This window comes from Megascapheus bottae, chromosome 2, assembly GCF_031878675.1.
Source record: "Megascapheus bottae isolate mThoBot1 chromosome 2, mThoBot2.hap1, whole genome shotgun sequence".
In the NCBI taxonomy this organism is placed as follows: Eukaryota; Metazoa; Chordata; class Mammalia; order Rodentia; family Geomyidae; genus Megascapheus; species Megascapheus bottae.
In genome coordinates, this window is record NC_143510.1 from 6,482,948 (window position 1) to 6,496,877 (window position 13,930).

The window sequence follows — 13,930 nt, forward strand, 5'->3', positions numbered from 1 at the left end:
ATTTTAATTTTTTTCTTGTTTTTCTAGCTGTTCTAATTGGATTAGTTGTTTGCTTGGTCTGCTTCTGTTTTCCTTATATGTGTCCTTACAACTATGAACTTTCCCCTCAGCACTGCTTTTACTATATCCCAGAGATTCAATTGAGATATATTTTCATTTTCATTGACGTGTAAGAATATTCTAATACCTTTAATATGTTTTGTGACCCAGCTGTTATTTAGTAGTGTGTTGTTCAACCTCCATGTTTTGAGTAATTCCTGCAGTATGCTTTTTTGTTAAGAAATGTGGTTGATTCCACTATGATATGATAGGATGCAAGGTATTATGTCAATCTTCTTGTATTTGCTTAGATTCTCTGTGTGAACTATATGATTTATTTTAGAGAATGACCCATGTGCTACTGAGAATAATGTACTGAGTTGTTATTGGGTGGAAGACTCTGCAGTATCTGTTAAGTCCATTTGGGTTATGGTGTCATTTAGTTCAGAGGCTTCTTTGCTTATCCTCTGTTTAGGTGACCTGTCCATTGGTGAAAGTGGGGTATTGAAGCTTACCATTACTATTGTGTTTGTGTCTGTCTTGTTCTGTAAGTCTGAGAGTGATTGTTTAATGTAGTCAGGTCCTCCATTGTTTGCTGCTTTTTACTTGATGACTGTGATTTCCTCTTCATGGATTGTTCCTTTTATTGTCATGTAATTACCTTTTTTGTCTTTTTCATTTTATCAGATTCCACTACACTCTGTCTACTCCTGCCTTTTTTTTTGCCTGTCCCTGGCTTGAGTTCAGAGTGTGAACACTGTCCTTGGATCTTCTCAAGGCTAGAGTTCTACTCCTTGAGCCATAGCAGCACTTCTGGTTTCTATCTTTGACTGTGAGATGCATCTCTTGGAGCCAACAAATGGATGAAATGCTTTTTCTGATGCAATCTGCAGTTCTTTTTTCTTTTGATTGGAGAGGTGAGTCTGTTAATGTTTAGTTATAGAGAGCTGTGTAATGTTTCTTGCCATTTTCTTTCTTTCCTGTGTTTTGCTTCTTTCCTTTTCCTGTTCTTACTAAATTGATCTTGTAGTGACTTCATTCTGATGTGGTTCCCTGATTTTAATAATTTTCTTCAGATTGTATTTCTCTTTCCAGTATTTTTTTTGTAGTTCTTGCTTAGTGCCCATGAATTTCTGTAATCTGTGTTGATCATGAAAGGTTTTAGTCTCACCATCAAATGTAAATGCTAGGTTCTCTGAGTAAATGAGTTTGGGTTGGGATTTGTTCATCTTCAGAGCTTGGATGGTCCCTTTCTCGACTGTCCTCGCATTGAGAGTTTGTATGTAAAGGTACCCAGTGATTCTAAATCTTTTTTTCATTTAATATAGCTCCTTCTTTAATTTTGAAGCATTTAAAATCAGTTCCTTGCCTCTCTGCTCTAGTGATTTTACTATGATGTATCTAAAAGTGTTTCTTCTAGGATCCTGTGTACTAGGTTTTCTCTATGCTTCTGCTGTGAGGGTGAGATTTTCTCTCTTAACACTGGGGAAGTTTTCTGTAATAATCTTTAATGAATGAATGTTGCATCCCTCTATTGTGGTACTCCTCCCACACACAGATTCCAGTTATACGTGCATTTGATGTTGGCTTTTGGGTTTGGTTGCAGTCTTGACTGTCCATAGAGCTTGTAATCTTTCTTGGTGATCTACCTATTTAGGTTCAGGAAATGTAAGGACTGGGGCCCAAGCTCTGCCTATTGGTGTCCAACAGGTTGCAGACTTTCCTTGACCTAGGCTTGTGCCTGCTGGGTGGCCTAACCCTATGGCTAATGTGCTTTGTCACTTGGCAGCTCCTGGTAGTGGGGGAGCTCTTCCAGCAGCTGGAGAAGGCACACTATTCCCAGCTCCAGTTAAGGGCCAGAAGCCTAGGCAGCTTGAGTTCCCACTTGTGATGCACTTGATGGCATATCCCAGTGGGTAGAGGATACTCCTCCAGTTGCCAGAGCTTGTGTGTGATTCATGGCTTCACCTGGACCTGTGGGTCAGGCTGTTTGAATTCCCAACCACAGCCAGTTGGCTTGGGTGTTTCCAGTGAGTGGGGCATGCTCCATCGGCCTGGTTCCATGGAGACTGCTGGAGCTTGCTGGAGTTTCCTGGTATCAGTAGGACCAGTGGCCAAGGTGCTTAGAATTCCCACCATGAGCAAGTTGGCTTGGGAAGTGCCAGCGGGTGGTATGCTCCTCCACTGGGCTGCTGTGGTGCACTGGTGTTTTGCAGTTTCAGTAGGGTTGGTGGCCCAGGTGGTTTGAAATCCCATGTAGAGGAGAGCTGGTTTTGGAGGTGTCAGCAGGTGTGGCATGCTCCACTGGCTGCTGGGGCACACAGACCTTTGCGGGGTGGATCTCTGCAAGGGCGTGGCTTCTAGTCCTTGCTTTCCCTCCTGGTAGCCCATACTGTGGGGAATTCTGGGTCCTGTGGCCTTCCAGGCCAGCAGGTGTGGTGTGCGGTGTGAGGAAGCATTCTGTCTGCTTTGGCCTCCACAAATGTGCTGTTCCTTCTGGGGTGGGAGTGGGAAGGGCCCAGGTCAAGCTCTTTAGCTCACTGCCAGCTCTGTTTCCCGTGGGTGTTGGGGGAGGTTCTGCAGCCTGGTTCTCACTGTTTCTGGGCCTGGTTAATGGCTGTCCAGTGATGCTGTGGCAGATTTCTGTACCTATGATCTGGAGATTCCTGATTGCCAGGCTGACGCCATACTGTGTTGGACTGATTGTGGACTGAGCAGTGTGGAAGTGGGAATTCTCCAGGTCTGGTTTCAGGGTTCCTATGGTCCTTGTCTCTTGTCTGTGCTGTCCAGGTCTGGCATGGTGAGAATTTCCTCTGTTTGGGTTCTGTGGTCCACTGATGTTTCCAAAGTCCAAGGTGACAGCAGGCTGCTTTCACAGCTTAGCAGTGGTGACCAAGGGAAGGGGGAGGGGGTATTTGCAATTCACTCTTTGGATGTGCAGATTCTGAGGGTTGGTTTTTTTTTTTCTCTTTTACTTCATTCCTTTGATTTTTTGCTTGCTAGGATTTTATTGTCTATTTCTAAGGAAAACTGCATGTTGGAACCCCAAGTCTTTTTACTTGGAGAAAGCTAGGGAATTTCCCTACTTTTGCAGCACCATCTTGAATATGCAGCCTGATTTTGAAGACAACATTTTGCTTTTTCTTCTCCTGAAGCCTGAGTTCACATAGAAAATGTTTACACTCTAATGAAAATTTTTCTATATGCAAAAATTACAAGTACTTGCTCTGTGTCCCAAAATCTCAGAGTATCTTTCTAAAATGCATACAACTGTAAAATAGCATTGCAATCAAATTACTTCACAGATTAAAATTTTTAGGTAACTTGTTCAATCGAATTACCTCTGACTGATGGAGAGATTTTTTTTTTTAATCGGGCATGGGATTTGAACTCTGGAACTGGGTGTTGTCCCTGAGCTTTTTAGATCAAGGTTCCCACCCTACCCCATGAGTCATAGTACCACTTCTGCTTTTCTGGTCGTTAACTGAGGACAAGAGCCTCACGGACTTTAATGTCTGGGCTGGCTTTGAAGCGCAATCCTCAGATATTAGCCTCCTGTGTAGCTAGGATTACAGGTGTTGTGCCCAGATTTTGGGGTCCCTAAAGACCACCAAGGATCCGAATCTGATGTAAGAGCACGAGATTCTTTATTGCAAGCTCGAACGTGGACTCACAGCCAACACCGACACAGCAGGTCTGAGTTGAGAGAGTACCGACTTCCTGTTGTACAATGTTTTTATAGGGTTAGCTCAAAGGGTTGATGTATTATGAATTGATTGGCTAGTGTTAGAGGATACGTGTGCAGTTCATGCTTAGGGAATACATGGCAAGCTCTCAGGCAGCTGGAGGACAGCTGGTCAGGATATCTCAATGGTTATTTTATCCTAGGGCCTCAAATCACTGAGAGTAGTCTGTAATTTATTACTTTCTTTGAAACTGCTACCTCTGCTGGTTTAGAGTTAGTTCAGAGTTACCTTCTGGCAGGGCCTGCTTAAAAATAACTTTTTACTGAAGTTCATCTTCAAAATTAATTTAGGCTTTCCAGTGTGAGCCACTGTGTCTGGCCTTGATGAAGAGATTTTTTAAGACATAGATATTTGGCAGTAAATTGTGAAATACAAGAAGGTATGTACAGTGATGGACAGTTCTGTCTGCATTCTTTATTCTCCATTTGAATTCTGAGATCCCATCCCCTGAACTTTGGTCATGAGAATCTGCAGAACAAGATGGTCTAGGGCAGAGGCCTGAAACTGACATCCCAGGATCCTAAGTGACTGGAACTATGTGATGGAGGTCATGGCCATTAACAGACCCCAGTAGAGCTGTGCAGGCTGCCAGGTAGAGGTGGTCCCTAACTGACCCCATGTGGGAGGGACTGCCTAGGAGAGGTTCAGATGCAACTGTCAGTGGGCCTTTAGCATTCTGCCTGCATCACAAAATTCTGGCCACACCTCCAATTTTTCATGTTGCTCTGACCAATGGGATACAAGAATTGAGGCCCCGCCCACATTCCATGCTGCCCAGTAACACCAGGATTCCCTCTATTAGCTCACACCACTACAGGAGTTGAGGGATGTAGAGGTGCTGAGTGGTGAGTGAGTGAATCGAGGTGACATTGCAGATAGCGTTGGAGGTAGACAGAGTTATTGGTGATTGTGAGAAGTGAGTGGAGTTTAGAGCCTGGGAATGTGGCCGCCCCACCTTCGCCGTCCCAGTGCTGGGATGTCTGAGCAGACGAGAAGAAAAAAGGTAGCTGCAGGAAGGAAAATACTGCAGGAATACCAGCAGAGAAATCATCCTGATAGACCTGCAGCATCCAAGAACAAGAAGAACACTAGACTGGGAGGTAAACCCAAGACAAACACCTCTGGAGACTGTCCTGTACTCAAGGGGGCAGCCCAATACCACACATGCCCTGAGCCTCCCCCTCCAATGGGCACTGTCACATCTGCCAGCGGGAAGGGGGGTCACAGGTCATAGTCACACCGAGGACCTGGAAAGGCAATGCCAGCACCTGGTGCTTGCCCTGGACTCCAGCACCACACACATCCATCAGCTGTATAGAGACATCCAACAACTGAACCAGGAGAAGGAAGACCTGCAAGATCAACAGAGGGAGGAGAACCAGAAGATGGCCTGTGTGCAGGAAGCCCTGAGAGCAGAGCTGGAGCAACAGAAGCTATGCATACAGATGCTGAGCTCAGAGAAATGGGATTTGCAGTCTGCCCTGGCCCACATGCAGCAGGTGACCAGTGAAAGAGCACTGGCGCAGGAGAGTCTCACCAGCCGCCTGCAGGCTGCAGAGCAGCATGTGGCAGAGCTAGAGATGACCTCGTCGGCAGACTGCACCAAGCAGATGGAGGCCGAGCAGAACAACATAGAGCTCTTGAAAGCCCTGAACCGTGTGAAGCTGCAGCTCCAGGGGAAGGCAAATCTCTGTGAAGACCTGGAGGACGAGAACACAGTGCTACAGGAGAGGCTGGAAGAACTCCTGACCGAGAAGGCCGCCATGAAGATCCAAGTGCACGAGGGCCAGCAGGCACTAGAGGAGCGGGCAGCATTGGAAAGTCAACTCAACCACATGAGAGAGATGGTGAGAGCATTGCAGTTGGAGAGAGACACCTTTGCAGAGGACCTGAGGGTGGAGAGGTACACGGGGCAGGAGAAGGTCCAGGAGCTGGCAGAACAGGTGAGCCAACTGAGAGAGGAGAAGGAGCAGGGGCTGGGGCAGGTTGGGGAGCTGGAGAGCAGGCTGGTGGAGCTGAGAAAGCAGCTGTCAGAGCTGCAGCCCCCGCCGTCCCCCGCAAGCCCATGTGAGGCTGAGCAGCAGCTGCAAGCCCAGGCCTTGCAGTGGCAGCAGGAGCTCAAGACCGTGCAGGAGCAGCTTCACATGCAGGTTGAGGAGAACCAGAGCCTCAGTCTCCAGTACCTAGAGCAGCAGCAGCGGCTGTGGATCCTGGAGAAGAAGGCTGAGGAGTAGGATCAGCACGCTGAGGATCGGCGCAAGATCCTGGAGAGGATGGAAAAGGAGCACGAGACCATGAGATGCACCCTGGTGCTCAACCGAGAGCTCAAGGAACAGCTGGGCCAGCTGCAGGATGCCTTGCAGAGGCTGAGCGCTGAGAAGGGGGAGCTGGCCAGCCTCCTGCACTCAGCGCAGCAGGAGAAGACAACCCTGCAGGAGAAGCTGGCCAAGCTGGAGGAGAAGTTGAGAGAAGACAAAGAGATGGTTGGGTCACAGAGCGAAGTGGCTGAGGAGCTGCAGGATCTGCGTGACAAGAACCTGGCCCAGATGCAGGAGCTCATAGCCACTCGGGAGCAGCACAGAGCCTCCAGCCAGCAGCTGAGCTCCGAGAAGGAGGCCCTGCAGCAGCACCTGCTGAGGCAGACCCACCTGCTGGAGCAGCTGCAGCAGGAGCAGGTGCAGAGCAAGATGCTGGCCCAGATGGAGAGGGACAAGTTCCAGGACACTCTGCAGTGCCTGGAAGCCACCAGACATGAGAATGCGCAGCTGCGGGCCCAACTGAGCTCCCTGGCTTTTCCCAGGGAAGGAGGAGGCCTGCGCAGAGAAGAAGACAAGAAGACAAGGGTGAGGAGGCGACTGCCCCCAATGGGACTGTCCCCGAGGACGTGGACAACCTCCAAAGCATGTGTGATTTTTAGGAGGAAGCACTGTGCATTGCAGAGTGCAAGAAGGCGAGGCTCTGCAGGCAGCTGCAGGAGTAGCAGGCCCGCTGTGGTTGCCTGAGTCAGCTGGCAGCCCAGTGGCAGAGAAATCTGGAGGGCCAGGCCCTCTTCCCCAAGCGCTGGATCCATGGCTTGTTTGGGAAGAGGAAGGAGGAAGCGCAGGCGCCCAAGAAGCTGAATATCTGCTTCCACGAAGACCTGGCTGCCCAGGTGGATGGCCAGAGTGCAATGGATGACCTCCAGCATCGCTGCAGCCCGCTGGCACAGCAAGTGAGCACCCTGGAAGAGACCATCGTTTCTTACAAAGAGCAGATGGGAGTCCTGGAGAAGCTGTGTCAGGAAAAAGACGAGTGTGTGAGCCAGCTGTCCCAGGAGAAGAGGAAGAAGAAGAAGGAGCTGCAGGAGCTGCTGCTGTGCCTTGCAGGGGAGGGCACAGAGTGCCAGGACAAGATGCTGGCAGCCTCCCAGGCCCCTGCTGCCCAGGCCCCCTCACACCTCTCGGGGCCCCTGAAGATGGAAGTCAGGAAGGTCCAGCAAGAGTTGGAAGTCGTGTGTCTTGAAGAAAACTTGGCACCTGTCCATGGAGAGGCTGGGGCCCCTGGGCCCCTGGAGAACCCCACTGCAGAGCCTCCTGTGCAGCTGCTGCCTGCTGTGCAAGCCCACGGAGACCCCGCGGGCTTGGGCCAAGAGTTTTGCCTCCCTTTCTTCTACAAGGCTGAAGCAAAGGATGTGTTTGACATAATCACCATCTAGATACTGCAAAGATATATTGGGCATGAGAGTTTAATGGACTGGTCAGGAAAGGGGAGTTAACCACAGGTCAGATAGAGCAGAGGCTGCTGGGAGGTGTCCATATCAAGGCAGGTCTTAAGACTTTATGGGTTCCAGGGACCGGGCCCTAGTCAGGATTATTATAAGAGGTGAATCCTTTACAAAGGAAGCTGGGAGCAATGACCTTGCTTCATATTAATATTAAATGACACTGATATTAATTAATAATTGGAATGGTTTATAATGTAGTAATATCTTGACTTCATACCATGATATTATCTATTTTTCAAAAAACCTATACATGACAGTATTATATACATGATTTTAATCATTTAATGTACTAAGTTGGTACATTTACTGTATAGTTAGGCACATTTTCATAATGTACTAAGCTATAAGAGTAATGGAAATAGTCTTGTTTGAATATTATAATGCCATGAGGAAGATATTGAGATGACCAAATAGTAAAAACTGTATGAGCGAGAGAGAGAGAGAAAGAGAGAGACAAAGTTCTTAATGGTACATATTTAGAAAACTGACAAACTCTGAGTTTAAAAATTATAGACGTGCTGTAATTGAAAACACTTTCCAAATTGTTTGCAGAATTATAATCCTAAATGGAAAATATAGAATTTTAGAAGTCCTATAGAAGAATATCTCATATGTCAGTGTTTTAATAAACCATACAGCAATATGTTCTATATTATTTCTTGAATAAGTAACATTTTCTCTTGCTTTTGTTTTTAATTTTTTGAGTTCACTACATTTACAATTACACATTATACCAGCAACAATGTATTTTCTTGTTTGAATATTAAAATGCCACAATGGGTTTTTTGAGATGAGTAATTAGCAAAAACTATAGAAAAGAAGGAAAGGTTCTTAACATTGAGTATTTGTGAAAGATAAATACTATGAGTAGAAAATGAACTCTTGGGCCGGGAGTTTGGCCTAGTGGTTAAAGTGCTTGTCTAGCATGCATGAAGACCCGTGTTCGATTCCTTGGTACCACATACATAGAAAAAAAAAGCCAGAAGTGGTGCTGAGTCTCAAGTGGTAGAGCTCTAGCCTTGAGAAAGTCCAAGGACAGTGCTCAGGCCTTGAGCTCAAGCCCAGGACTGGCAAAAAAAAAAAAAAAAGAAAATGATCTCTTATCAAATGGAGAAAAGAACTGTAATATGAAAAGAATATGGAATTATGAATTTTTTAAATATTACATATCTCAATATGTTTTAGTGAAACATATTGTAGTGATACTCTTTTTTTTTTGCCAGTCCTGGGTTTGAGCTTGAGCTTAGAGATTGAGTACTGTCCTTGGACTTTCTCAAGGCTAGAAGCTTTATCATTGAGCCTCAGCACCTCTTCTGGCTATTTTTTTCTATGTATGTAGTACTAAGGAATCGAACCTGGGCCTTCATTCATGCTAGGCAAGCCCTCTGCCACTAGGCCAAACTCCCAGCACTGTAATGATTATTTCTTGAATAAAATATCCACTCTAGTTTCTCCTGTTTTCATCTTCCTGATTTAAGGCACATAAAAATTGAAAGTTATTTCTGGAACCCCTTTTGTCACAGAGTCTGTTTTTGGGAAATTCTGCTCTTTCCTATATGGAGATATATATATATATATATATATATATATATATATATGTGTGTGTGTGTGTGTGTGTATATATATATATATTCATTAACAGGCTCCTGCAAGAGTTTGAATCAAGTTACACTTAACATCAGAATGAAACTGATCAGGACTGTTTTTTCTAGCTCTTTGCAAGCTCTCAAGTACACAGTCACAGTAGCCTACTGAAGTTCAAATGGGCCCCACACCCTCTTTTTTGGCTCAGTGGAGCCCTAAGAATTAAATGCTGAATTCCTATATTTTCCTGAGATGTGACTGAAACAAGAACTTTAGAAAGGTGCTATTCAGTCCTATTTGGGCAGGTACTGGAATCTTGACCTCCCTGGGCCTTTTTGCCTCCACTTTCAGCCTTTTGCTAGCTATTTGGAGACAAGTGTCTGTTGGATTGGTTCACCATGGCTGGTTTTGATCTGACACCCTCAGGTCTCAACTTGCTGAGTAGGCAGACTTACAAGTATGAGCTTCTGGCTCCTGACAGTGGAAACTGAATATTGTCAGAAGCAGCAGATGAAGCCAGGCACAAATAGACCTGAGACCCTTATCTCCAATTAACCTGTAGAATACAGGAAGTGGGGCTTGGTTCAAGGGTAGGACTGTAGCCTTGAGCTGAAGTGCTCAGGGACAGCACCCAGGCAGAGATGAAAGACTGTGCAAAAGAGAAGATACATAATACACCATCTATGGTTACTTCACAATTTGAAATCATTTTAACCAAATGTCTTTTACTTTGAACCTTAGTAAATCAGGAGGCTAGAATCTGAAGATGGGGTTTCAAAGCAAGAAAAGTCCTTGGGATATATATCTCCAACTAGCCACCCACCAAAAAATATTAAATAGAGCTGTAGCTCAATTGGTAAAAAGATAGGCTTGAGTTTAAAGGAAAAAAAAAACTCTAGAACATTGGCGAGGCCTGAGTTCAACTTTAATGAGAGGCACATATCCATAAAAAAATAAATCATTTAAAAATATTTTCACATGGGCCGGGAGCATACCCTAGTGGTAGAGTGCTTGCCTAGCATGCATGAGTGCATGAGGCTCTGGGTTTGATTCCTCAGTACCACATACACAGAAAAAGCTGGAAGTGGCACTGTGACTCAAGTGGCAGGGCACTAGCCTTAAGCAAAACTTGTCCAAGGACTGTACATAGGTCCACAACTGGCAAAATAAATAATCATATATATATATATGTATATATATATATATATATATATATATAGAGAGAGAGAGAGAGAGAGATGTTGTTTTACATATGTGCAATACATATTCATGAAAAATTGCCACTGAAGCTGGGCCACGGTGGCTCATACCTGAAATCCTACCTACTCAGGAGGCTGAGATCTGAGGATTTCAGTTCAAAGTCAGCCCAGGCAGGAAAGTCTATGAGACTCTTATTTCCAGTTAACTACCAGAAAACCAGAAGAGTTGCTGTAGCTCAAATTGGTAGAGTACTGGCCTTGAGCTGAAGAGCTCAGGGTCAGTGTCCTGGCCCAGAGGTAAAGCCCTACAACCGATCAAAAGTAAAAATGCTTCTACTGAGCGAATAAAATGCAGAAGCTCAACTAACTCAAGCACTGTTCAGGTTGTTTTAGGATTTTCAGCACAGATGGAGTTTGTCTAGTGTTGAATTCTTTTTTGGTGGTTCTTTCAGTATGATTTGAACATTTTATCTTAAGTGGCTAAAGAAAGAGCTTAGGTCTAAATAAGACTGCCACCAATAGGAAGTATTAAGACCTAAGTTAGTGTAAGTATCAGCTTGGAATACCACAGGGACACACAGAAAGAAAAGATTGTCAGCTGCAGCTGACAGGGTAGCTTTCCTGGGATAGAGACTACAACATGCTCTCGGCAGGGAAGATAGTCATATAATACCACGGAGACTGAAGGCAAGAGAAGGGGACTGGAGCAGGAAATCTTTGTAGTCACAGCTGGACACTGGAGAGAGCAGACAGCCAGGGCAGGACATTCTATTGCCGACGTGTAGCCAGGAAAAAACCTATATCTTGCACGTAGCTGAAACAATACATATTTCGCAGCTAGACATTAGACATAGTGTGCGACTGGGAATGAGCACCCGCATTAAGGCAGCAGCATGTTGCTGTTGCAGTTGGAGCTGGGGGTACATGCAATTTGGGTGGGAATGAGCAATTGGGGCCGGACTGGCTGGTGGATGACCCAAGATGAAGGCTATCAACACAGAATGGGGATGAATACGCCAACAGTTTGGAAAGCATATTCTCTCACAAAACTTGATAACACCTAAGTCCATGCAGAAATATTCATTGGTTTCAACAGTCCTTGGCAGGAAGTAGAAAAACAATGTACCGTGTTTAATGTAGAAGTCGAATGCAACATTTCTTTCATGAGATGTAAGAGAAGTAAGAAGCTTTAGATCAACTGTACACCTAAAGGGTAGAAGTACAATGCCCTTCAGCTGCTACAGGATGAGATGCAGAGCGAATCATTTTCCACGGTGGGTTTGTGACAATGCACTGTGATCATGATTAGAGAGGGGAGTGTCTTCCCTGTGAGGAGGTGGTGAGCTTGACCTTTCCTTGTTTTGCCTCTGAGGAAATAAAGCGTCAAGGATTCCCTGTAAACCAGGATCTTAAAACGGAGTCTTGGCAAAGTGAGATTAGAACCCACAATTATAATTCTGTTTCTAGAATTTGCTGCTTTTCTGGAACTTGTTAACACAGGTTTTTCTAAAAATGCAGAATTTATTTGTTTGTTTGTTTGTTTGTTTTTTGGTTCTGGGGCTTGAACTCAGGTCCTGGGCACTGTATTTGACCTCTTTTGCTCAAGGCTAGTGCTCTGCCACTTTGAGCCCCAGCACCACTTCTGATTTTTGAGTGGTTGATTAGAGATAAAAGTCTCCTGGAGATCTTTGAACCTCAATCTTCAGATCTCAGCCTCCTGAACAGCTAGGGAGCCACAAGCTCCAGGCTTAAAACAGCATTTGAGTGGCCCATGAGTATTTCCAGTCTTCTTCCATAACTTTCATTTGGCGATCCTGTGGTTTTGACCTCAGCACATCCAAGTCACTTGCCAGTTTGGATGGTACCTACCCCAGGGAGGAAGAAGAAGGAGCCGGGCTGGGCAGGCTGGCGGGTGTGCAGAGGGTGCTCCAGGTGGGCTGCTGGAGCCAGCCTCGCCTGCTGCCGGCCCAGCCCCGGAAGTGGTGGAAGGGCTCCAGAACACCTCCCTGAAGAAGTGGCTGCTGCTGCGAAAGGACGCCCCAAGTGTGGCAGCTGATGGCGACAGTGACTCCCCATCTGTTGGTGGAGACCCAGGAGCACAACTTGACCCAGTTTAGCACGTGGACCAGGCGCACGCCCACTCATGACAGCTGAAGACGGAACTGGGGGAATGATGTGTACTTCAAGAGCCCGAGTTTTGGTCACCAAAACCTTAGGAAAACCCTTAAACCACGCACTTTCTTCACAGGTGAAATAAAGCAGGCTGGGGACAGGAATTGGCCAGTCCAGCTAGATCTGCTCATGGAAAGTTTTTACTCTTTTAGGTTTTTCTTTGAGGAGACAGATTTGTTGGTCTGGGCAGGAGGTGTCAGTGTGTTGCTTGAGGAGGTCTTGAGGAGCTGTGAGGACAGATGTGAGCCACCACGTGAACACGGAAGATTATGGCTGCTGTGCATCCCTGCTCTCAGTTCTTTCTCCCAACAGGTCGTCCTGCCGCTACCTGCAGCTGATCTGCTCAGACAGAGTGAGGATCAAACATACCATGCGAACTGAGAGCTGGTGCTCACGCCTGTAATCCCAGCTACTCTGGAGACAGATATCAGAGAACTGTGGTTTGAAGCCAGCCCAAGCAGGAAAGGGAAACCTTTATGTCCAATAAACCACGAAAAAAGCCAGAAGTGGAGCTGGGAATCAAATGGTAGAGAGCGAACCTTGTTCAAAAAGCTCAAGGATGGCATCTGGGCCCTAAGTTCAACAACCAGAATCTACACACACACACACACACACACACACACACACACACACACAAATTGCACCTAGAGCCTCACAGTGTGCTAGAGAAATTCTCCACCACTGACTCACAAACAGCCCCCACACTGAAAATCTAAATGCTGTGTGTGTCTGTACATAGGAGGACTAGTGTAAAATAAAACAAAGTTAAAACAGAGGTATGCAAAATCATGCCTATATTATCCAACTAAAAATCAGAAAGTAAGCCAGGCAGTTGCTCATGTCTTCAATCCTAGCTGTTTGAGAGACAGAGATCAGAAAGATTGAGGCTCAAGGCCAGCTGGAACAAAAAGAGTTCACAAAAGTGCCAGGAGTCTGGCCTAGTGATAGAGTGCTTGCCTAGCATATACAAAGACGCGGGTTTGTTTCCTTGGTACCACATATATATAGAAAAAGCTGGAAATAGTAGTGTGGCTGAAGTGGTAGTGCTCTAGCCTTGAAAAAGTCCAAGGACCATACTTAGGCCCTGAGTTCAAGGTCAAGGACTGGCAAAATCAATAGTTCAGACATGCCCATACATTCAATGCGAGGCATGTTGGGACATTCCTGCCATTCTACCTTTGTGAGAAATGTAGCAGTATGGCAGTCCTGGCAGCCGAGGCATAACTCAAGAAAGTAATTACAGAGAAAAGGGCTGGAAGTATGGTTCAAGACATAGAGTGCCTGCCTAGCAATTTGAAAGTCCTGAGTGAAACTCAAATACTGAAAAAGAAGAGAACAAAAAAGAAAAAGAAAATAAAGACAAACTATAAAGCAATCGATAAAAACTACCTGTGGTTTCAAAGATGGAGCTTATTCAATTACATTTG

At 45.7% G+C, this 13,930-nt stretch overlaps 1 pseudogene; it reads left to right on the forward strand.

The window, feature by feature from the left end:
- The first annotated feature begins 4,648 nt into the window (after positions 1-4,648).
- Positions 4,649-7,638, forward strand: LOC150066310 (golgin subfamily A member 2 pseudogene; annotated as a pseudogene).
- The last annotated feature ends 6,292 nt before the right edge of the window (positions 7,639-13,930 follow it).